A 25014-nucleotide genomic window follows, 5' to 3' on the forward strand; every position below is an offset into this window, starting at 1 on the left:
GCCTTGAAGGAGCTTGGAGTGCCCGGGGCATATAGATTTGAAAGTGGAATTGCTCCCCCAACTACCCCGGCAAATGACTTCGAAATCCGTCCGGCAATGATCACCTTGATCGAGAGAAGGCAATATAGTAGGGCTAAGAATGAAAGCCCATTGAACCATTTGAAAGAATTTGAAAAATATTGCAACAATATCAAAGTCAATGGGGTCTCTCAAGAATTCATCCGCCTCAAGTTGTTCCCTTTCTCTCTAATAGGAAGATCTTTGGAGTGGCTAGACAAGGAGGTGAAGCCCAACTCCTTGAGAACTTGGGATGATGTTACAAAGGCTTTCTTGTCCCGTTTCTATCCGCAAAAGAAGACGGCGGAGGCAAGAGCCTTGATTCAAGGGTTCAAGCAAAGGCCAAATGAAAGTCTCTATGAAGCATGGGAGAGATTTAAAGAGTATCAAAGGGAGTATCCTCATCATGGAATCCCCACATACCAAGTGATCCAAATCTTCTATGGCGGTTTAAGTCCCCAAGGCAAGTCATGCCTTGATGGAGGGGCCGGGGGCCCTATCATGAACAAAACCGAGGAAGAAGTTGTGGACATCATTGAGGATGTGGTGACATACTAGAGGGATTGGCAAGATGGGGAGAGAGACTCTTCAAGAAAACAATCTTCATTGTATTCGGTGGACCATCTCAATGCAATCAACAACCTTTCCTCTCAAATGACAAATTTAGGAAAGGAGGTCACCGCAATCAAGGCTAAGTTGGAGAGCACTTCTACCTCTTCTCAAGCTTCCAATCTTCCCTCCCAATTTAAGGGGAGAGGTACTCCTTCTAACTCTCAACCCCCTCCCTCTTCACATAATATGCCTTTGGGTTGCTTGTTTTGTGATGCATGTGGATCGTATGATCATGATTCTAATGCTTGTCCTAATGAATGTGTTGATGAGTTTGACAATGAATGTGAACATGTCAATTTTGTGTCAAACAACAATGTTCAAAGGTTTGATAATCAAAAAGGCCAATGGAATAGGAATTACCAAAACCAAGGCAATTTTGACAACTATAATCATAATGGTGGTTATAGGAACCAAGGGAATCAAGGTTCTCGTGGTAACAATATCCAAGGTTATAGTAGCCAAAATCAAGGCCAAAATTATGGTAATCAAAATCATAATTATGGTAATCAAAACCAAGGTTATGTGAATCAAAGGGGAAATTTTCAAAACAATGCTCAAAGAGGTCCCCCACCCGGTTTTGCTCCAAAGACTCAAAATGAAAATTCCTATTCACAACCTTCTTCTCCTAAGACAACCTTGGAAGAGTTGATCGATAATCAAACCAAGATCATTAACACCGATATGGCGGTTAGTGATAAGAAATTCAATGAGATGATGACTCACAATAAGATGCTTGAGACTCAAATTACTCAATTAGCAAGCACAATTAAGGATTTTGCTAGTCCTTCATCGTTGCCTTCCCAAGGTGATGAACCAAAGAAACCCGTGTACTCTATAGCCACTAGTGGTGGATTTGATTTTGATGAGGAAGTTTCTTGGTCAAAGGAGGAAAGAGATGAGTGTGTTGCTAAGGAGAATGAAGAGGAAAAAGTTGAGTCTAAGGAATTCTTTTGTGAGGTTGACAAAAAAGAAGAGTGTGTTGATGAAAGGATGAGTGAGTTGGAGAGAATTCCCGATCTTCCATATTCCCAAAAATACTTGAGATTTAAAATGGATGAGCAATTTGGGAAATTCCTTGAAGCTTTCAAGGATGTTCATGATTCTACACCCCCTACCGAACCAATCCCCGACATGCCTAAGTACTCCAAGTTTGTTAAGGAGATCTTAGATGAGAGAGAGGATGTTGATGAGGTTAGTTCGGTGGATGGAGGGAAGTGCTTTAGTGCACTTACCCATGGTGAACTCCCAAGGAAGATGGAAGATCCGGGGAATTTTTCAATCCCTTGTCAAATTAAGGAAATGCTTTTTGAAAATGCTTTGTGTGACCTTGGTGCTAGTGTTAGCATTATGCCTTACTCGGTTTTCAAGCGGCTTGATCTTGGTGAGCTTCAACCATCCAAGATAACACTTCAATTGGCCGACCGTTCTATTAAGCTTCCTAAGGGAAGAATTGATGATGTCCCCTTAAAGATTGGAGAGTTTGTTTTTCCGGTGGATTTTGTTGTTCTAGAGATTGAGGAAGATGAACATATTCCAATCATCTTAGGGAGGCCTTTCTTAGCTACCTCGGGAGCTTTAATAGATGTCAAAGGAGGTCAAATTACTTTGAGGTGTGGGAATTTAGAAGAGAGATTTAAGTTGAAACCTATGCATGAGTCTTTGTCTTGTGTTCAAGATATTGCATGTGCTAGTCTTTCTCATTCCATAAATGATATATGCATGGTTGATTCTTCCACTAACAATGTTTTTGAGTTTGTTGAGGATGCTTGTGCAAGTATAGATGTTGTTAATAAAGAAGAATCTGAGATTCAAGAGCCAAAGGATGAGAAAGATATTGGTTTTCCAAATTGGTTCAAACTTAATCCTCATGAGGAAGAGAAAGCTTCCATGAAAATGGATGTTGAAGTTGAGCCAAAGAAAAAGGCTCGTGACTCTAAGAAGGCAAGAAAAAGGAAGAAGTTGAAAGAAAAAGAAGAGTTTGAAAAGAAGTTTGTGAGAGTTTCATCAAGCAACAATGAGAAGTTGCCAAAGAATGAAGAAAAATTTGCTCTATCAACCACCTTGAAGAGGGTGGTGTTCTTTGATCCTCCGTGATTTGGAGGAAGGGTCGAGCTTAGGACCTTAAGCAAGCGCTTCCCGGGAGGCAACCCGGAGTTTCTAACCTTTCTCTTTGATTTTTGATTTTTTCTCATTTTTGTTTCTTTTATTACTTTGTCTTTTCTTTTACTTTTCTCTTATTTGGATTTTTAGGATGTTCGTTTGTGGGATTGGAATTCAACAAGCTTGCATGATGGATGGAAGGTGTTCATGGCACAAATCATATTTTGTTCGATTTCAATCGAAATTTGAGGTAAAAGGGTAAGAACTTTTAGAAAGGTGAGATAGGAAATTCATATTTTGAATAATGGAGGAAATTGATACTTGGTGAATTTTTGAGGTGTGCACATGAATTTTCAACTTTGAGGACTTTGAAAATAATTTTTGCTACTGCCTATCTTGTTCCTCATCACCATCATGATTCATGTGCGCACCCAAATAGGCAGTAAGTATCAAATTTTTGAGGAAAAAAAGAAGGAAGGATACGGCACAGTATGTGCGGCCGCACACAAGGCTTGTGCGGGCGCACAAACCTCGTGTGCGGGCGCACATCAGGGCTGTGCGACCGCACAAAGCTGACGGGCCTTATTTCTTCTTCTTTCTCCTTCTTTCCCTTCATTTCCTCCATTCTTCCTCAAGCTCACGGCATTCTCCTCTCCAAACCCTCCTTGTGCGCACCTCATACCCTCCCATTCACCATCAAAATTCACTCATTTCCTCACTAAAATCACTCGTTTTTCAATCAAAATCACTCACAAACCTTCCTACACTACAAATTCCTCACAATTTGACCCAAATTTCACTCACTCTCTCTCCTACACATTGAGGCCGAAAATTTGGGGGTTTTGTGTGAAGTTGGAATTGCTTGCTCAAAATTGGTTTATCTTGCTTCTTTGATGGTATAATCACTAATCCTTGCTTTAATTTTGTCAATTATATCATAAATTTGCATGATTTACATTTTTGGATGAGCATGAATAGTGTAGTATTGATTTTGTGATTTTTTATGATTGTTCTTGATTTTGGTTGTGAATTAGTGATAATTGTTGATTGATTTTGCATGACATTGTGTTGTTTGTTGATGTTGTAGCAATTTTCATCAATTTTGGTTGAATTCTTGTGAGTTGAAATTTTGGAAAGTTGGTAGTAAGTGGTGATTTCGGTATTGGCTTTGTGTTTTGCTCTTGGATTGATTGAAAGGAATTTTTCTTGGTATATTGGTATTATTGATTGGTTTGGATTTGGTTTGGTTGAAAGAAATTGTGAAATTGGAAGTTTGGTGATTTTGGTAGTAAGCGTCGAATTTGGGTGTGGTGTTCTTGGTTCTTTGGTTGATTCCTTGATTGGTTGTTGGTGATTTCTTATACCTCTCAAAATGTCTAAATACCTCAAGAAACTCACCAAAAAGAGAAAAACCGATGTTAGCATCGAAGAGCCTCCTCGCCCAAGCACCTCCTCTAGGCCTAGTACATCTTCTAGGCCTAGTACTTCCAACCCATCTTCTACTCAAACACGACCTCCAACCTCTCTTCCAAAGAAGAAAAATTTCACAGAAAAACAAAAAGCCTTTTACCAAAATCTCAAAGATGAAAGAACCCTCAAACAAACCCGCCATTACTTTCAACCCGATATGTTGAAGTTGGGGATTGATGATGATGTGCGGTCATTGCTTTTAAACTTGAGATTGGGGACTTTCATTGCCGATGCTTACCGCACTTACAAGGAGCCTACCTTGGAATTTTTGGCTACCTTGGAGCTAGTACCCATTGGAGGGGTATATAGAGTGCGGTTCCAATTATTCAACCAAGTTTTTGACCAATCTTTGGAGGAGTTCAACGCTGCTTTGGACTTTGATCCCCATGGGGATATTATTAACGTTGAACACTTCATCTTCTCGGATTATGATCAAGATTCTTGGTGGGAAGACATCTCCGGTGGTAGTGAGTTCATTGCCAACAAGGCCAAGATCTCGGACGTGTTCCAAACTTGCCTTAGGGTTGTGCATCGTCTATTGGGGTATGTCTTGTTCCCCAAGCAAGAGATGGGGAAATTGAGCAAATTGGAGCTCAAGGTACTTTGGCTTTCTACTCGCCCGGAGTTTGTGGGCCGGTTGAACTTGGGCTACATCTTTGCCCAATATTGCTTGGAACTCCGCAAGAGAAGGTCGGGAGAGATCCCTTGTGGGGGTATGGTGACGAGGCTTGTGACTCGCCTTCGCCTCAATGAGTATCTTCCATTTTGTAGGGAGATAGGGGATGCGGCCTCCATCTATCTTGATATGCAACAATTGGGCCAAATCCAATTTATCTCCAAGGGTTTCAGCGAAGGGAGATATGAGTGGCTAAGGGGAAACGAGCATTGGTGCTTCTTGCCTAACCCTCGATTGACTTCTTTGGCTAGGGTTGCCAACAATGTTTGGCATGTTCCAAGGTCCTTCCGGCATCCCAACTTTGATTCCGAGGAGGATGAAGAAGATGAAGAAGAACAACAAGATCAACAACAACAACAACAACAACATTTCTCTCCTCTCCAACAAGCTTCCCATGAGCAAGAACAAGAGCAAGGGCAACATGCTTTTGCCAATGATGACTTGAGAGCTCTTAGTGAGCAAATGAGTGGATTGAAAATCCACATTAATGGCATGTATGATCAAGACTTTGGGGCACTCTATGACCAAGTTAGAGGTATTCAAGAAGTGCAACAAGGTATGTTTTCACAACAACAACAACTTTATGATATGGAAGTTAACCGTGGGAACATCACTCCCCCGGTTAAATATCCATACTTCCCGCCCCAACAAGGTCCTCTACCTTCGTTTGGGCATCCTTATTGGTCTGGGCCTCCTAACCCCGACACCAAGCGTCGCTATTATTAGGATGAGCATGGTAACTATGATTACAAGGCTCCGGGTGGTAGTGACTATAGGGGGGATCCTAACTACCCCCATGTCCATCCCAACCACCCTTTTGAGCTCACTTTGCCCGATAGCTACACCCCTCTTGCTCCTTGGCAACAAGATCTTTTCAAGGGGCATTATGGGTGGCCCGATGGGTACACCGGAGGATGGGACCCTTACCCTCATCCCTTCGATGACCCCGAGCGCAACAGAGACCCCGATGGGGCCGGGCCTAGTGGGAGTAGTGGTGGTGGTGGTAGTAGTTATTAGTTCCCTTTTAGCTTCTCATGCTTTTTACCTCCATCCCTTATATTTTTGATACTTGCTTTGTTTTGATTTGGGATGTTGAGATGTATTTTCTATCTAGCTTGGGGGAACTAGTAACTTGCTCGGTGATCTTGTTGTTGTTGTGTACATATCTTAGTTGCTTGCATGTTTATTTTCTTTCCTCTTTTTGGTTTCCCCACTTTTCTTGATCTCTAGGCTACTTTCCTTGTAGCTAGCTTGTTTGCCCTATTCGCTTGGATGTTTGTTGTTTGTGGAGATGCTTTGCTTGACATGTTGTTGTTGATATTCCCTTAAATCCAAATCCCTCAATCCAAATCCCTTTAGTCCAAATCTTGTAATTTAGAGTAGTTCTTTAGTTAATTTAGATTTTATTTCTTTTATTCTTTATTTTCTTTGGTGAGTCTTAGCTTTTTCTTCCCCTTAGTTGTATATATTTCTTGCTTTGTTTATTTTCTTTTATTTGTTGTTTTCTTTTCTTTGTTTTGAAGTTACTAACCATTTTCTTTGTTCATAGTTTCTTTTATTTCTTTTTCTCACTTGCTTCCTTGAAGAGCTTATGGATATGGAATGCTACGAGGTGGTTTCTTATTGCTTCGTTTATTTTGCTATGCTTGGAATCCCGGTGAGACCTTTCTTATTTTTCTCTTTATTTTATTTGGTTGCATAGAATAGGATTAGTTTAGGAGAAATTGAATGGTTCGAGATTGGATGCTTGTTAACACGTAATGTGTTTGGGATCGGTGACTTTGTTGTCTATCGATCACTTGTTTGTCGATTGGGATTTTTATGTGTTTAACATGCTTTCTAGACCTTTGCATGATTTTCTCCTATGTTTTCCTTTCCTATGTCTCCATTTTCTTTTCTTTTACTTTCTTTTATTTTACCTTTTTCTCTTATTTTCTTTTATTTTTCTTTTTGTTTTTCATGTGATTTTGAGGCATTGTTTTTCATTTCTTTTCTTTTGAGATGAACATTGTACATTGGACTTGTCTTTTGCATGACTTTCTTCCTAGGTTGTAAAGGTATGCACGGTTTCAGACTATGTTTGGTTGACTTTCTTCCTAGGATAGTGTATGCTAGGGTAGTTGGTTTGAACTAGGAGGATCATGAAGCCGGATTCTACTTGTTTGTGGTATGTTGGTAGTTGCTTCCTATAGTTGATTTGACACCATTAGTGAGTTTTTGCCACATCCTTGTGCGGTTACTTGTTTTTCTAGCCTTCAACATTCCTTGTATGAGCGGCGTGGATCCTTGACTATGCAAACCTAATCTAATAAAGCTTGATGTATGATTCTCAAACACGAGACCGAACTATCTAGGAAGGACAAAGGCACATTTTTCGGGGTGGTATTTTCATTTTTACTTTGTTTTGCTACTTTCTTTTATTTTTGGGTTTACATTTGCCTTCTTGCAACCATTTGAGCCTAATCCCTTCTTTTCAAGCCACATCTTTAGTTATTTGGCCTTTTGTTTCATTTTTTTTTACTTTTCTTGATTTTTGTGAAGCAATATGATCTTTTGAGATGAAGTTTGTGGTGGTTAAGTTGGAAATTTGGTTTTTATGAAAGCAAGATTGTGTTTTGATTTCTTTGTGAATAATGGCATTTGAGTTTGAGTAAAAGCCGTCCTATGTTATAAAAGGCATGGACAAATAAGTGCAAAAGTTGTAAACGCCGTCCAAAGTTAAAAAAGGCAAGGAGTTTGCAATTACTTTATAAAAAAAACAAAAAAATGTGAAAAGTGAAAAATTCAAAAATATTTTGATGTATTCTTTTCTCCTACTAAGCATTGAGGACAATGCTCCATTTTAGCTTGGGGGAGAAGCGTGTACGCTTTTTGTATATATTTTTGTGAGTATAGCTTCAAGTAAGCTTGGGGGGTGTTGTTTTTGTTTGGTAATTTCTTGATTGTGGTGTTAAGGATTGATCACCCTTTTGCTTCACTTTTTAGGAATATCACCAAATTTTTAAATTTTTAGCCTACCTTCACCCTTTATGCCTTACGTTACAACCTTGGGGAAAGACCTTTTGACCTAGATAGTTGAGTCACTATTCGGGGGAGAGCATCATGGGTCATTGCCTAAGGAAAGGGGATGCATAGTCAAGATGTCGAGTAGCCTAAAATATTTCTTTTTCCGGTTCCTTCGAGGAATCATTGGGACACTCACTAAAGGGAGATTTGAGACTAGTGGAAAGAACGCGGTAAGATTGTTTGGGATGAAAGTGAATTGTGATAACTAGTTCCTATGCCTAGCATACCCTATGTTTCAATCAACCTTGGATATCTTGAAACGTGCATACCTTAACTACTTGAGAAAGATTGTCATTCATTTGCTTTATAATCTTTATGTTGATTCATTTCGTAAAAGTTTGTTTTTCTTTCATTTTTCATTCTTTTAATCCTTTGGTTTGCCTCATTGATGTTTGGTTGAGAGTTATGGGTCAAACTCTTAGGATACCCTTACGAGACCTCACTCGTCCTCATAGGCGACTTTGGGGTTTAAAGGGCTTGTTGTAGCTAAAAACAACCGTGATTCCTACGACAATGAGTATTACTGTATATTCTTTTCTTGTGTCTTTCTTTTTCGTTTTTTTTAATAAAATTTTCATCCTCTCTTTTCCTTGCTTTGTTTTGCTCGAGGACGACCAAAAGTTTAGCTTGGGGGAATTTGATGAGTGACATTTTTGGCACTCATTTGGTTTCTTTTTGGATGATTTTTATTTCATTTTATCTATTTTTTCTTTAGTTTTCCTTGGTTTTATTCTTGTTTTCCTCATTTTATGCTTTTTGTAGTTTATTTCTCTTTTTCATGTCTTTTTCTACTTTATTTGTTATTTTTCTCTTTTACTTGTTTTTTATCTTTTGCTTGTAGGTGGTAATCGATTGTCCAAGAATTCCCGAGCCTCCTCTCCACGATTTTTCATTGCTTTTATGCCTAGAGAAGGTGCAAGAAGTTTCAAGTCAAAGGTGGATCCAAGGGGCAAGCTTCAAGGCTTTGTTTATGCCTTATTCATGGCTTTCATTCTTCAAGAAATTCAAGAAAGTTTCTGCCCACCTTGTCCTCCATCATCATCATCCCAGGTACGTGCATACTTGAGCTAGGACGAAGAGAAGAAGGGGAGGAAACCCAGGAACGTGCGGGCGCACACAGGGAGTGTGCGGCCGCACAGTGGTCGTGTGCGGCCGCACACCAGGCACGTGCGGGCGCACATGCCTGGGTGTGTCCCGTGCGTGCCTTTCTCCCTCCTCCGAGCGCCCGCACTTACGAGGGTCTATTTTTGGGCGTCTTTACCGACCTCCTCCTTGTATATATAGTTATTTCTACCTATATTTAGAAAGGAAGTTTTAGATTGAATTAGATAGTTAGTTATTGGAGAATTTTTAGAGAGAGAAACTCAAGAACTAGAGAGAGAAACTCATGATCTTTGGTGTTTGTTTAAGAATTCATCATTGTATTTGATCTTTTGATCAAAGTTTTGTAAGGATTTTCTTCTTAATCTCAATTCAAGTTTGATTTTAGTTGATTTCATTAGTTTTTCATGTTGTTGATGATTGATTTGGTTATTGATTGAATTTTAATTGATTTTGATTGATTGTTGGTTTAATCTTTGAATTCAAGCATGTTGATGATTAATTTGATGAATGTTGTAGTTTTGATCTCCATTTCTATGGCTAGTGAGTAGTTCTCTAGCTAGGGAGATGGTGAAGCATGCATGAATGATGGAATAGTGTAATTTGGGGATAATTGATGGAGTTGATGATATGATTAAATTGGTTGATTTTTCATGTGCATGTGTGTGATTAATTGAGGTTTGGCCATCGTTGATTAATACACTAGATTGCATTGTAAGTATGCTATGACACGGACAATTGATTAGTAGACTGGCAATTTCACGATTGAGGTGCTTTGTTATGTTCCCTAGTTAGTGTTTAGCATAGTTGACGCAAGTTAGACCTCTAGGTGAACCACCTTAGCATGCTCTTTTGGATACATGATAGTTTTCCCTCATATCGATTGACTTAGTCGGTTTGACCTCCCAAATTACTAATTCCATTGTGAATGTATGTGGATCCATTGCCCTAGTGTTTTAGATCGATTAAATACAAGTTTGCATACCTAGTTTAGACCTAGTCCTACTTCAAACCCCTTTTGTTTCCGAAATAGCTTAATCTAGACTTCGTGCACTTAACATCAATCCCTTGGGATTCGACCTTGACTTGCCGCTACACTAATAGGGGTTGGTTAAGCTATAAATATTGTTTGATAGGGCAAGGTGGTAGCCCAATGACCTACCATTCCTAGCCACATCCATAAAATTGCCGAGATGTTAACCATGGTTCCTTATACCCTCCGGGAGTCCAATTGAGTGGGTGGAACCATCCAATATGCATTAAAACGGTCAATTTACTCGTTCCAAACTTGCACCAATATCGTGATCTCAAGCCTACCACGGACATTTATGGCCACATATAAGGGTCATATATGGTTCCAAACGTCATTATATGACCCTAAGATGTATCCCCTAGGGTCTCAAGAGTTTTCGCCACCGGGACCCGTAACCTGAAAATTCCTCAAAAAGCGTGGATTATAGCCTTTTTTTGGTATTTTTTGACCTTTTTTCGCTCGGAAATAAAAATTGCCGAAATATTTATCATGGTTCCTAATACCCTCCGGTAGTCCAATTGAGTGGGTGGAACCATCCAATATGCCTTAAAACGGTCAATTCACCCGTTCCAAACTTGCACCGATATCGTGACCTCAAGCCTATCACGGACATTTATGGCAGCATATAAGGGTTATATATGGTTCCAAACGTTATTTTATGACCCTAAAATGTATCCCCTAGGGTCTCAAGACTTTTCGCCACCGGGCCCCGTAACCTCAAAATTCCTCAAAAAGCGTAGATTATAGCCTTCAATTTAGGATTTTTTTGTCCTTTTTTTCGCCCGAAATAAAAATTGCCGAGATGTTTACCAAGGTTCCTAATACCCTCCGGGAGTCCAATTGAGTGGGTGGAACCATCAAATATGCCTTAAAACGGTCAATTTACTTGTTCCCAACTTGCACCGATATCGTGACCTCAAGCCTAACACGGACATTTATGGCAACATATAAGGGTCGTATATGGTTCCAAACGTCATTATATAACTCTAAGATGTGTCCCCTAAGGTCTCAAGACTTTTCGCCACTGGGCCCCGTATCCTCAAAATTTCTTGAAAAGCGTGGATATAGCCTTCAATTTTGGAATTTTTTGACCTTTTTCAGCCCGAAAATAAAAATTGTCGAGATGTTTAACGTGGTTCCTAATACCCTCTGGGAGTCTAATTTGGTGGGTGGAACCATCCAATATGCCTTAAAACGTTCAGTTTACCCGTTCCAAATTTGCACCAATTTCGTAAACTGAAGCCTACCATGCCTTTTTTGTGCAACATATAAGGGTCATATATGGTTCCAAACGTAATTATATCACCCTATAATGTATACCATAAGGTCGCAAGACTTTTCTCCACCGGGCCCCGTATCCTCAAAATCCTTATGAATAGTGTACTGACCTATTTGCCCCTATATTTGTTCTACCATTATTTCCTTATCTACAGTGCTGTGACTGATTTGCCCTGAAAAAAACCATGTGCATCAATGCTGCCAATTCACTGACCCTTCCAATTCTCTGCTAAATTAACTTCATCATCATCTTTCTCTCTCCTCTCTAATCTTACCCAGGTTCAATTATGATCATCATTCTTCTGTAAAATCAAAGCCCTCATTTCAAATTTCACTATCAATTCCAATTTTTGTAAATTGATCTTTTTTTTTTTTTTTTTTTTTTTTTTTTTTTTTTTTTGCAGCAAAGAAATCGAATTCGATCATTTTCAGTCAATTCATCAATGGCGGTGGCATCATCGGAACTCAAGGAGGCTGTTTCAAACAATCCTGGCCTTCATTCTACACCTGATGATGCTACCAAGGGTTATATCATGCAGCAAAGTGTATAATTCAAGCTTTTTTTTTTTGAATTTTTGTATTTGATTTGTGATGTTACTGTGTTTGATTTATGAGTTTTTTGATTTATTTTTGGGTTTATTTTTCTTTAGATGTTTCGAATTAAGGACCCGAAAGTGATCTTGGATTTCTACTCTCGTGTATTGGGCATGTCGTAAGTTCTTTTGCTTGATGATTGACAATTATTTTTGCAATTTGTGTGCTTGAAATGCTTAATATAGAGTATTGGGAATTTGTATTGGGCATGTCGTAAGTTCTTTTTTATGTGCTTGGATTGCTGGTGGTCTTATTGATGGGAATATTGGTCTTTGGAATCCTCTTCCTTTGATTAGGTATTTGAATCTTGGTTTGATCGTCAATTGTTTTGGTGTGAATTGTGGAGTTTGGGTGATTGAATCTATACTTATATATTAAAAAGCGTTCCTAAAAACGTTTATGTTCCATGTAGATCTACACTAATATTGTGCCACATCACTGCACTTATGCCACATCACCACTAGCATTGTAGCAATGATTTCATGTCATTATTGAGAAAAAAACATCCCATAAGATTCGAACATGTGACCTCATGTATATGAGATCACATTCTTACCATCTTAACCAATAGTAACTCATGTCATTTATACACACATAAATTACTATATGTTTAAGTAAACACATAAATAATTATAAAGCGTAGAGAAAAATTAATAAAAACGAATAGATTCAACAAAATTAAGACAATGTTAGGTCTTTTTTTTTTTACCAACATTATGTCATTAAAAATAGTTAAAAGTAGTAATCCGGTGCAACGCCCGGGCTACACACTAGTTGTTTGATGTGTGTCATAAATGGCACACATTTGATGAGCATTTAGGTCCTTTTTGTCCTCTTTTCATTGCTTTCTTGCTCAATAAATGCTCGGTTTTACGTTTTTCCTCTCTTTTCTACCTTTCTATTGTTTTATAGTATTTTCTCCTTTATTTCTTTTATTTTATTTATTTTAGTTGTTTTCTCTCTATTTTAGATTTTATAGATTTAGTTTTATTTTATTTTAGTTTTATTTTATTTAATTTTTATCTCATTTTCCTTACTTTATTTTATTTTCATTTTATTATATTTTTCCTTCCTTTATTATTTTCATTTTCATTTTATTTCTTCTACTTTATTTGTCGGTTTTAGTTTTATTTTACTTTATTTTTATTCCTCGGTTTTATGTGCGTTTGTAGGTGTTGGTTCGAAGTTCAAATTGATGATAGCTACTGCACACTTGGGTCTTCGTCACCATCATGGTGATGATGGTGATGGTGATGACAACAGGCAGGAACTCCTTCCTTATTTCCCCTGCCCCTCACTTCCCCTGCTGCCCAGCCACGTACCTCCAGCCTACACCACCCCGCAACACCAACAACTCCATCAAACAACGACCTCCATCTCTACCTGACACAACTAGCCCAACGACCTAGTTTTCCCCACGTCAAAATGGCGCCGTTGCCGGGGAACGGTGTCTATGTTTGAGTGTTTTTGATTGCTTGAGTCTAGGTCTTTGTTTATAGTTTTCTTTTATTTGATTTCTTTTGTTTGCTTTATATAAAATGGCATGTCTCTCATTTCCTCAATTTGACAATGAGCCTTTTTGTGAATATTTAAATATACTAGAGGGATTTCTTGATTGTAATTGTAGTAGCCTTTGGGAGGCTTGTGAGATTTGTTATTTTGGTTTGAATGAGCAAACAAGGGATAAAGTTGAATGCATGCACAATGGTGAATTTAGAGCATTGTCAATTGATGATGCTTGGGATTTTTATGTTTGGTTTGCTAGGGATGTTTATAATAGGGGTAATCATGATCCTAATATTGATGTGCATTGTCTTGATTCTTCTTATGCTAGCATGATTTCCCATGATTTGTCACATGATCCCATTAGTGAACCTAGAACACATGATTTTAACTCTATTTCCCCTTTTCTTCATGATAATGGAGTACATGCTCAAGTTGATGCTAATGGTGTGTTTCAATATTCTTCATTATTTACCATGCCTTCTTGTGATGTGCTTCGTTCCCTTGATAATGAATCTCATGTTCTTGATTTTGCCCCCACCCCCCAATGTGATGTACATGCTCATGATTTCAATATTGATTCTTCCAATCTTGGTTGTACTTCTTCTTCTTTTGTTGAACCTCAATCTCCTACATCTTTTGAATCTCTTATTGCTACCTTGGAAACTCGAATTAGGCATGTTGAGCTTAGTGATGATCTTGGGCCTAAAATGGAGTCTACTCTTAATTGTTTGAGAAATCAATTGGAGATGATGAAAAAGAGTGAGGAGCGTTTTGAGGAGGAAAGAAGGAGAAATGAAGAGCTAAAAAGCCAATTGTCATCTTTGATGCTTGTGTGTGAAAATAACAAATCCAATGTGTGTGTTGAGGATGATGATGTTGATTTTGAGCAACCAAGAGTGTGTGAGGATACCTTTGGTGAGCATATGAGTGATGGTGAAGGAGTTGTGAACGAAGAGAGCGTTGAATTTGAAATTCCCAACCCTCCCACCCATTGTAATGAATCTCAAATGTATGAATGTGACTCTTCTATCCATGAGTATTTGGACTCGTTTGAGGTTATGTCAAATGTGTTTATTGAGTGCATAAGGAATAGCCATAGCCTTTTAAATAAGTTGATTAAGAAAGCTTCATGGGAGAGAGATGAATTTGAAGTGAATTTGCCTCCATTCATGCATGGTTTTGAGACTCTAGGCTTTAAGGAAGTTGAGGGAGCTATTGTTCATGAAGGTAGTGGAGGAGATTATGTGGTTCCTCTTGGGAGTTGGATGTTTGAGGGAGATGGTGATCATGAGTGTTCTTCTTTTGAGGATTCTATGATTGATTTTCATGCCCTCATTGGCGATGAGAGACCTTGTGTTGAGGGAGTCGCGAACCCTTTACCTATTTCTCATACCCCTTTCTCTACAAAGTTTGACCACATCCCCTATTGCCCTATTTTTCTCCCTTCCTTTGTTGGTAAGCCCATTGGGGATCCTTTTGTCTATGAGGATGTGCATGTGGATCATTTGTCTCAAATTGAGGAAGAGGGTGATGTTGCCACCCCAAAATATCCTAGTGAGGAGGATTTGCCTTTTTCTTTTTCTTTTCCCCCTTCTTCTTCTTATTTTCTTGTTTTTCCTTTTGATCCTTCTTCTTCTTTCTTTTGGCACCTCCCTTCTCACTTGCGTGCAATGATCTTGTTGCACGTTTTTCTTCCGTCATTTGCCTACATTCTATCTTATGAAATGTGTAGTAGTGCATTTGACAAGCTCTTGCGATCGTTGCAATATTATTTTACTAGAGCGGTCAAGCTTGGACCTTAAGCAAGCCTTTCTCGGGAAGTAACCCGTGTTTTAGATTAGATTTTCTTTTTCTTTTTAGAATAGATTTTCTCTCATGGAAATTTTTGTGTGCCTTTTGCTAGGTACATGACTTGATATACTTTGGTGCTTCGATTTGGATTAAGAATCAAGGAAGGTTGACTCCTATCTTTGCGAGCATATGGAGACAAGGTTTAATTCTTGAGAAATTAGCTTTGAAAGGTTTAAATTGGGTCATTTGCGGGTATTTACACCCACCTCAAATCCGATAATATCTTTCCTTGCCCTTTCTCTAGTGGATGATGGCATGTTGGACATATGTTGGTTTGTTGGATAAATCTCCTTGTTTTCCCCTCGCATGGATTATATGATTTATGTTTGAGTGTATTGTCTCATTCAAGCTTGGGGGAGGGTATTCTATCATGTTTGGTGGAATGTTGATTCTTATGTGTTATGCACCTTTGTATATGCTTTTCCATGTTTCTTATATTTTGAAAAACTCCAAAAAGATTTTTGTTTCTATCAAGGAAAATTTGCAATGTGTTTTGTTTTGTTCTTGTTTTGGACATAATAACATTTGCACTTGTATAATTGAATGCTCTTCTTCCTAAATGGTAATGGTGTGCACGGTTTGAGAGTACGCTTGGTTGATTCTAGGATAAAGCATGCTAAGGTAGTTGGTTAGAACTAGTGGGAACATGAAACCGGATTCTACTTGTTTGTGGCATGTTTGGTAGTTGCTTCCTATAGTCGATTTGACGCCAATAGTGAGTTTTTGCTACATCCGTGTGAGTTCTTTGTTTTTCAAGTCTTCTGCCTATACTTGTATGAGCGGCATGGATCCTTGACTTTTTGCAAACCTAATCTTGAACCTTGACTCATAGATCTTGAATCCGAGACCGAACCGTTTAGGGAGGAAAAAGGCACCTTTTTCGGGGTGGTATTTTTCTTTTTTAGGATAGTTTGTTTTTTTCTTTATTTTTGGGTTTACATTTGCCTTCTTGAAACCATTTGAGCCTTATACGTTCTTTTCAAGCCACATCTTTAGATCTTTGGCCTTTTGTTTCATTTTTCTTTCTTTCTTGGTTTTTGTGAAGCAATTGATCATTCTTGATGGAGTTTGTGGTGGAGAAGTTGAAATGTTCGGTTCTTATGATAGCAAGATTGTGTTATTTCTTATTTTTGAATAATTGCAAATGAGTTTGAATAAAAGTCGTCCTACATTACAAAAGGCATGGACAAATAAGTGCAAAATCGAAATAGCCGTTCAAAGTTAAAAGAGTCAAGGACAAAGCACTAATAAAAAAAAAGAAAAAAAAAAGTGAAATATGAAAAAATCCAAAAATATTTTGATGTGAGTTTTCTCCCTTTTTGAGCATTGAGGACAATGCTCCATTTATGCTTGCGGGGAAGCGTTCTCACGCTTTTTGTGTATATGTTTGTGGTTTATAGCTTTGAATAAGCTTGGGGGTGTGAGTATTTTTGTTTGGATCGGTGTCTACTTGATTGTGATTCTAAGAATTGGCCGTTCTTTGCTTCACTTTTAGGAAAACCACCAAATTTCAAATTTTTAGCCTACCTTCACCCTTATTGCCTTACTTTACAACCTTGGGGAAAGACCTTTTGACCTAAATGGTTGAGTCATTCATTGGTAGAGAGGAATGTGAGTTTTAGGAATAGGGAGAGGGAATGCAAAAGTCAAGATGTCGAGTAGCCTAAAAATTCTCTTTTTCCGGTTCCTTCGTTGAATCAATGGGATGCTCATTAGAGGTCGATTTGAAGCTATAAGGAAGAACGCGGTAAGATCGTTTGGGATGAAAGTGGATTGTGAAGCTAGTTCCTATGCTTAGCATATTTATGTTTCAATCAACCTTGGGTATCTTGGAACGTGCACTCCCTTATCTTGGGTATCTCGGTTTTATGCTTTTTCTCTCTTTTCTACCTTTCTATGATTTTATAGTATTTTCTCCTTTATTTCTTTTATTTTCTTTATTTTAGTTGTTTTCTCTCTATTTTAGATTTTATAGATTTAGTTTTATTTTATTTTAGTTTTATTTTATTTTATTTTTATTTCATTTTCCTTACTTTATTTTATTTTCATTTTATTATATTTTTCCTTCCTTTATTATTTTATTTTTCATTTTATTTCTTCTACTTTATTTGTCGGTTTTAGTTTTATTTTACTTTATTTTTATTCCTCGGTTTTATGTGCGTTTGTAGGTGTTGGTTCGAAGTTCAAATTGATGATAGCTACTGCTCACTTGGGTCGTCGTCACCATCATGGTGATGATGGTGATGGTGATGACAACAGGCAGGAACTCCTTCCTTATTTCCCCTGCCCCTCACTTCCCCTACTGCCCAGCCACGTACCTCCAGCCTACACCACCCCGCAACACCAACAACTCCATCAAACAACTACCTCCATCTCCACCTCACACAACTAGCCCAACGACCTAGTTTTCCCCACGTCATTGTTTAGTTATGTCAATGTGATTGAGATTCTTGCTGATTATTTTGTTTGTGGAAAATTGGATTGTTAAATATAGCCCAATGTGATTAAATATCATCTTTTTGTTTTTTAGGGGAGTAACTCATCAAGATCTGACTTCATCAACCGATGGAAATCTTCGTCTCGAGGGGGCTAGCTTCTCGATCGTTTGGATGAATCTGGTACTCCACTTTTGTTGATTTTTCTTGTTTAAATTTTGGTTTTAACCCTTTTAATTGATTACAATACAGCAAGAAGATAAAAAAAATTCAGAAGATTGGAGTTGGGATTCCCAGCTGCTGCAAAAGAAGCGAAGTGATTGATTTTGAAGAGATAACAAGCGCAAATGAGGTATTGGGATACCCAAATTTCACTAATTTTAGCTCAATTTGTTCTTAATTATATGGATTATTAAATCTTCTTAATTGGGTGATTTGTGGAAAAATTGAAGGTTTTGCTGGATTTGTTGCTTCAGTATAACTGATGGGTTTGATTCATGTTGTTAATTTCATGATTTAATTGATTGATGAGTCTAAATTTGAGTATGAAATCTGTATTGAATCAACTGGATTTCATAAAATCAAGTTTACTTTGTTCCTGCTGAGTTTCAATCAGAAAATTTTCTAATATTTGTTGATTAGCTTTTTCCTTTTTATGATGAGCCTCTTAGTTACCCGTTGTGCAAATAAGGAATTGTTGCAATATTTATGAAACATTCTAAAATGGTAAATGTTGCAATATTTGTGGAACGGAGGAAGTATCATACCAAACATGAGTTAATAATAAGGATCAACCACTTGGGGATAGGTCGTGGGGGGGGGGGGGGTGGAGTGCTTGGAATAGTGGTAATAGTCAACACATATTCAAGATTAGGGACAAACGATAGTTTTCTGATGAGTGACATTTTTGGCACTCATTTGGTTTCTTTTTGGATGATTTTTATTTCATTTTATCTCTCTTTTCTTTAGTTTTCCTTGGTTTTATTCTTGTTTTCCTCATTTTATGCTTTTTGTAGTTTATTTCTCTTTTTCATGTCTTTTTCTAGTTTATTTGTTATTTTTCTCTTTTACTTGTTTTTTATCTTGTGCTTGTAGGTGGTAATCGATTGTCCAAGAATTCCCGAGCCTCCTCTCCACGATTTTTCATTGCTTTTATGCCTAGAGAAGGTGCAAGAAGTTTCAAGTCAAAGGTGGATCCAAGGGGCAAGCTTCAAGGCTTTGTTTATGCCTTATTCATGGCTTTCATTCTTCAAGAAGTTCAAGAAAGTTTCTGCCCACCTTGTCCTCCATCATCATCATCCTAGGTGCGTGCATCACTTGAGCTAGGACGAAGAGAAGAAGGGGAGGAAACCCAGGAACGTGCGGGCGCACACAGGGAGTGTGCGGCCGCACACCAGGCACGTGCGGGCGCACATGCCTGGGTATGTCCCGTGCGTGCCTTTCTCGCTCCTCCGAGCGCCCGCACTTACGAGGGTCTATTTTTGGGCGTCTTTACCGACCTCCTCCTTGTATATATAGTTATTTCTACCTATTTTTAGAAAGGAAGTTTTAGATTGAATTAGATAGTTAGTTTTTGGAGAATTTTTAGAGAGAGAAACTCAAGAACTAGAGAGAGAAACTCATGATCTTTGGTGTTTGTTCAAGTATTCATCATTGTATTTGATCTTTTGATCAAAGTTTTGTAAGGATCTTCTTCTTAATCTCAATTCAAGTTTGATTTTAGTTGATTTCATTAGTTTTTCATGTTATTGATGATTGATTTGGTTATTGAATGAATTTTAATTGATTTTGATTGATTGTTGGTTTAATCTTTGAATTCAAGCATGTTGATGATTAATTTGATGAATGTTGTAGTTTTGATCTCCATTTCTATGGCTAGTGAGTAGTTCTCTAGCTAGGGAGATGGTGAAGCATGCATGAATGATGGAATAGTGTAATTTGGGGATAATTGATGGAGTTGATGATATGATTAAATTGGTTGATTTTTCATGTGCATGTGTGTGATTAATTAAGGTTTGGCCATCTTTGATTAATACACTAGATTGCATTGTAAGTATGCTATGACACGGACAATTGATTAGTAGACTTGTAATTTCACGATTGAGGTGCTTTGTTATGTTCCCTAGTTAGTGTTTAGCATAGTTGACGCTAGTTAGACCTCTAGGTGAACCACCTTAGCATGCTCTTTTGGATACATGATAGTTTTACCTCAGATCGATTGATTTAGTCGGTTTGACCTCCCAAATTACCAATTCCATTGTGAATGTATGTGGATCCATTGCCCTAGTGTTTTAGATTGATTAAATACAAGTTTGCATACCTAGTTTAGACCTAGTCCTACTTCAAACCCCTTTTGTTTCCGAAATAGCTTAATCTAGACTTCGTGCACTTAACATCATTCCCTTGGGATTCGACCTTGACTTGCCGCTAGACTATTAGGGGTTGGTTAAGCATATAAATATTGTTTGATAGGGCAAGGTGGTAGCCCAACGACCTACCATTCCTAGCCACATCAAAATGGCGCCGTTGCCGGGGAATGGTGCTTGAGTGTATGTTGTTTTTGAGTCTATTTCATTTTTGATAAAATACAAAAAGATTTTGTTTCTCTAGGCTACATTTGTAGCCGTGCTACTAACATTTTTGTGTGAGTTTTGCATGCATAGAACCCGTGATCGTCCCCTTGTTCCCCTTGATCCGGAAATAGAAAGGACTATTTCAAGAAGAAGAGTGGATATTAGATCTTTGGCTTATAGCTCTTCGAGTGAAGAAGAAATTCAAGAAGAACAAGGAATGGGTGAACATCCTAGAATAGCCTTGAAGGAGCTTGGAGTGCCCGGGGCATATAGATTTGAAAGTGGAATTGCTCCACCAACTACCCCGGCAAATGACTTCGAAATCCGTCCGGCAATGATCACCTTGATCGAGAGAAGGCAATTTAGTGGGGCTAAAAATGAAAGCCCATTGAACCATTTGAAAGAATTTGAAAAATATTGCAACACTATCAAAGTCAATGGGGTCTCTCAAGAATTCATCCGCCTCAAGTTGTTCCCCTTCTCTCTAATAGGAAGATCTTTGGAGTGGCTAGACAAGGAGGTGAAGCCCAACTCCTTGAGAACTTGGGATGATGTTACAAAGGCTTTCTTGTCCCGTTTCTATCCCCAAAAGAAGACGGCGGAGGCAAGAGCCTTGATTCAAGGGTTCAAGCAAAGGCCAAATGAAAGTCTCTATGAAGCATGGGAGAGATTTAAAGAGTATCAAAGGGAGTGTCCTCATCATGGAATCCCCACATACCAAGTGATCCAAATCTTCTATGGCGGTTTAAGTCCCCAAGGCAAATCATGCCTTGATGGAGGGGCCGGGGGCCCTATCATGAACAAAACCGAGGAAGAAGTTGTGGACATCATTGAGGATGTGGTGACATATTATAGGGATTGGCAAGATGGGGAGAGAGACTCTTCAAGCAAACAATCTTCATTGTATTCGGTGGACCATCTCAATGCAATCAACAACCTTTCCTCTCAAATGACAAATTTAGGAAAGGAGGTCACCGCAATCAAGGCTAAGTTGGAGAGCACTTCTACCTCTTCTCAAGCTTCCAATCTTCCCTCCCAATTTAAGGGGAGAGGTACTCCTTCTAACTCTCAACCTCCTCCCTCTTCAAATAATATGCCTTTGGGTTGCTTGTTTTGTGATGCATGTGGATCGTATGATCATGATTCTAGTGCTTGTCCTAATGAATGTGTTGATGAGTTTGACAATGAATGTGAACATGTCAATTTTGTGTCAAACAACAATGTTCAAAGGTTTGATAACCAAAAAGGCCAATGGAATAGGAATTTCCAAAACCAAGGCAACTTTAACAACTATAATCATAACGGTGGTTAAAGGAACCAAGGGAATCAAGGTTCTCGTGGTAACAATAACCAAGGTTATAGTAGCCAAAAGCAAGGCCAAAATTATGGTAATCAAAATCATAATTATGGTAATCAAAACCAAGGTTATGTGAATCATAACCAAGGTAATGGAAACCATAATCATGGTGGTGGTAACCATAATCAAGGTTATGGTTCAAATCAAAATAGGAGTAATTGGAACAACCAAGGAAGGGGAAATTTTCAAAACAATGCTCAAAGAGGTCCCCCACCCGGTTTTGCTCCAAAGACTCAAAATGAAAATTCCTATTCACAACCTTCTTCTCCTAAGACAACCTTGGAAGAGTTGATTGATAATCAAACTAAGATCATTAACACCTATATGGCGGTTAGTGATAAGAAATTCAATGAGATGATGACTCACAATAAGATGCTTGAAACTCAAATTACTCAATTAGCAAGCACAATTAAGGATTTTGCTAGTCCTTCATCTTTGCCTTCCCAAGGTGTTGAACCAAAGAAACCCGTGTACTCTATAGCCACTAGTGGTGGATTTGATGTTGATGAGGGAGTTTCTTGGTCAAAGGAGGAAAGAGATGAGTGTGTTGCTGAGGAGAATGAAGAGGAAAAAGTTGAATCTAAGGAATTCTTTTGTGAGGTTGACAAAAGAGAAGAGTGTGTTGATGAAAGGATGAGTGAGATGGAGAGAATTCCCGATCTTCCTTGAAGCCTTTAAGGATGTTCATGATTCTACACCCCCTACCGAACCAATTCCCGACATGCCTAAATACTCCAAGTTTGTTAAGGAGATCTTAAATGAGAGAGAGGATGTTGATGAGGGTAGTTCGGTGGATGGAGGGAAGTGCTTTAGTGCTCTTATCCATGGTGAACTCCGAAGGAAGATGGAAGATCCGGGGAATTTTTCAATCCCTTGTCAAATTAAGGAAATGCTTTTTAAAAATGCTTTGTGTGACCTTGGTGCTAGTGTTAGCATTATGCCTTACTCGGTTTTTAAGCGGGTTGATCTTGGTGAGCTTCAACCATCCAAGATAACACTTCAATTGGCCGACCGTTCTATTAAGCTACCTAAGGGAAGAATTGATGATGTCCCCTTAAGGATTTTGTTGTTCTAGAGATTGAGGAAGATGAACATATTCCAATCATCTTAGGGAGGCCTTTCTTAGCTACCTCGGGAGCTTTAATAGATGTCAAAGGAGGTTAAATTACTTTAAGGTGTGGGAATTTAGAAGAGAGATTTAAGTTGAAGCCTATGCATGAGTCTTTGTCTTGTGTTCAAGATATTGCATGTGCTAGTCTTTCTCATTCCATCAATGATATATGCATGGTTGATTCTTCCACTAACAATGTTTTTGAGTTTGTTGATGATGCTTGTGCAAGTATTGATGTTGTTAGTAAAGAAGAATTTGGGATTCAAGAGCCAAAGGATGAGAAAGATATTGGTTTTCCAAATTGGTTCAAACATAATCCTTATGAGGAAGAGAAAGCTTCCATGAAAATGGATGTTGAAGTCGAGCAAAAGAAAAAGCTCGTGACTCTAAGAAGGCAAGAAAAAGGAAGAAGTTGAAAGAAAAAGAAGAGTTTGAAAAGAAGTTTGTGAGAGTTTTATCAAGCAACAATGAGAAGTTGCCAAAGGTTGAAGAAAAATTTGCTCTATCAACCACCTTGAAGAGGGTGGTGTTCTTTGATCCTCCGTGATTAGGAGGAAGGGTCGAGCTTAGGACCTTAAGCAAGCGCTTCCCGGGAGGCAACCCGGAGTTTCTAACATTTCTCTTTGATTTTTGATTTTTCTCATTTTTGTTTCTTTTATTACTTTGTCTTTTCTTTTACTTTTCTCTTTATTTGGATTTTTAGGATGTTCGTTTGTGGGATTGGAATTCAACAAGCTTGCATGATGGATGGAAGGTGTTCATGGCACAAATCATATTTTGTTCGATTTCAATCGAAATTTAAGGTAAAAGGGTAAGAATTTTTAGAAAGGTGAGATAGGAAATTCATATTTTGAATAATGGAGGAAATTGATACTTGGTGAATTTTTTAGGTGTGCACATGAATTTTCAACTTTGAGGACTTTGAAAATAATTGTTGCTACTGCCTATGTTGTTCCTCATCACCATCATGATTTATGTGCGCACCCAAATAGGCAGTAAGTATCAAATTTTTGAGAAAAAAAGAAGGAAGGATACGGCACAGTATGTGCGGCCGCACACAGGGCTTGTGCGGGCGCACACCAGCCCTGTGCGGCCGCACATGGGCTGGACGGCCTTTATCTTCTTCTTTCTCCTTTTTCCCTTCATTTCCTCCATTCCTCTATCTCCCTCACGGCATTCCTTCACCCAAACCCTACTTGTGCGCACCATTTCACCTCCCATTCACCATCAAAATTCACTTAATTCCTCACTAAAATCACTCCATTTTCAATCAAAATCACTCACAAACCTTCCTACACTACAAATTCCTCACAAATTGACCCAAATTTCACTCACTCTCTCTCCTACACATTGAGGCCGAAAATTTGGGGGTTTTGTGTGAAGTTGGAATTGCTTGCTCAAACTTGGTTTATCTTGCTTCTTTGATGGTATAATCACTAATCCTTGCTTTAATTTTGTCAATTATATCATAAATTTGCATGATTTACAATTTTGTATGAGCATGAATAGTGTAGTATTGATTTTGTGATTTTTGATGATTGTTCTTGATTTTGGTTGTGAATTAGTGATAATTGTTGATTGATTTTGCATGACATTGTGTTGTTTGTTGATGTTGTAGCAATTTTCATCAATTTTGGTTGAATTCTTGAAAGTTGAAAATTTGGAAAGTTGGTAGTAAGTGGTGATATTGGAATTGGCTTTGTGTTTTGGTCTTGGATTGATTGAAAGGAATTTTTCTTGGTACTTTGGAATTATTGATTGGATTGGATTTGGTTTGGTTGAAAGAAATTGTGAAATCGGAAGTTTCGTGATTTTGGTAGTAAGCGTCGAATTTGGGTGTGGTGTTCTTGGTTCTTTGGTTGATTCCTTGATTGGTTGTTGGTGATTTCTTATACCTCTCAAAATGTCTAAATACCTCAAGAAACTCACCAAAAAGAGAAAAACCGATGTTAGCATCGAAGAGCCTCCTCGCCCAAGCACCTCCTCTAGGCCTAGTACATCTTCTAGGCCTAGTACTTCCAACCCATCTTCTACTCAAACTCGACCTCCAACCTCTCTTCCAAAGAAGAAAAATTTCACAGAAAAACAAAAAGCCTTCTACCAAAATCTCAAAGATGAAAGAACCCTCAAACAAACCCGCCATTACTTTCAACCCGATATGTTGAAGTTGGGGATTGATGATGATGTGCGGTCA

The 25014-nt window shown here is 38.3% G+C and overlaps 2 non-coding genes across 2 annotated transcripts; both read right to left on the bottom strand.

Moving 5' to 3' along the window:
- Positions 1–364: 364 nt before the first annotated feature.
- On the bottom strand, positions 365–470 carry LOC145618707 (small nucleolar RNA R71). The gene has a single exon (XR_014107974.1). It is a non-coding gene; the product is annotated as a small nucleolar RNA R71 (small nucleolar RNA).
- Positions 471–20954: 20484 nt separating this feature from the next.
- LOC145618819 (small nucleolar RNA R71) lies at positions 20955–21060 on the bottom strand. Its single transcript, XR_014108057.1, has one exon. It is a non-coding gene; the product is annotated as a small nucleolar RNA R71 (small nucleolar RNA).
- Positions 21061–25014: the final 3954 nt, after the last annotated feature.

The sequence above is a fragment of the Chenopodium album genome, chromosome 26 (assembly GCF_948465745.1).
Source record: "Chenopodium album chromosome 26, dcCheAlbu1.1, whole genome shotgun sequence".
In the NCBI taxonomy this organism is placed as follows: Eukaryota; Viridiplantae; Streptophyta; class Magnoliopsida; order Caryophyllales; family Amaranthaceae; genus Chenopodium; species Chenopodium album.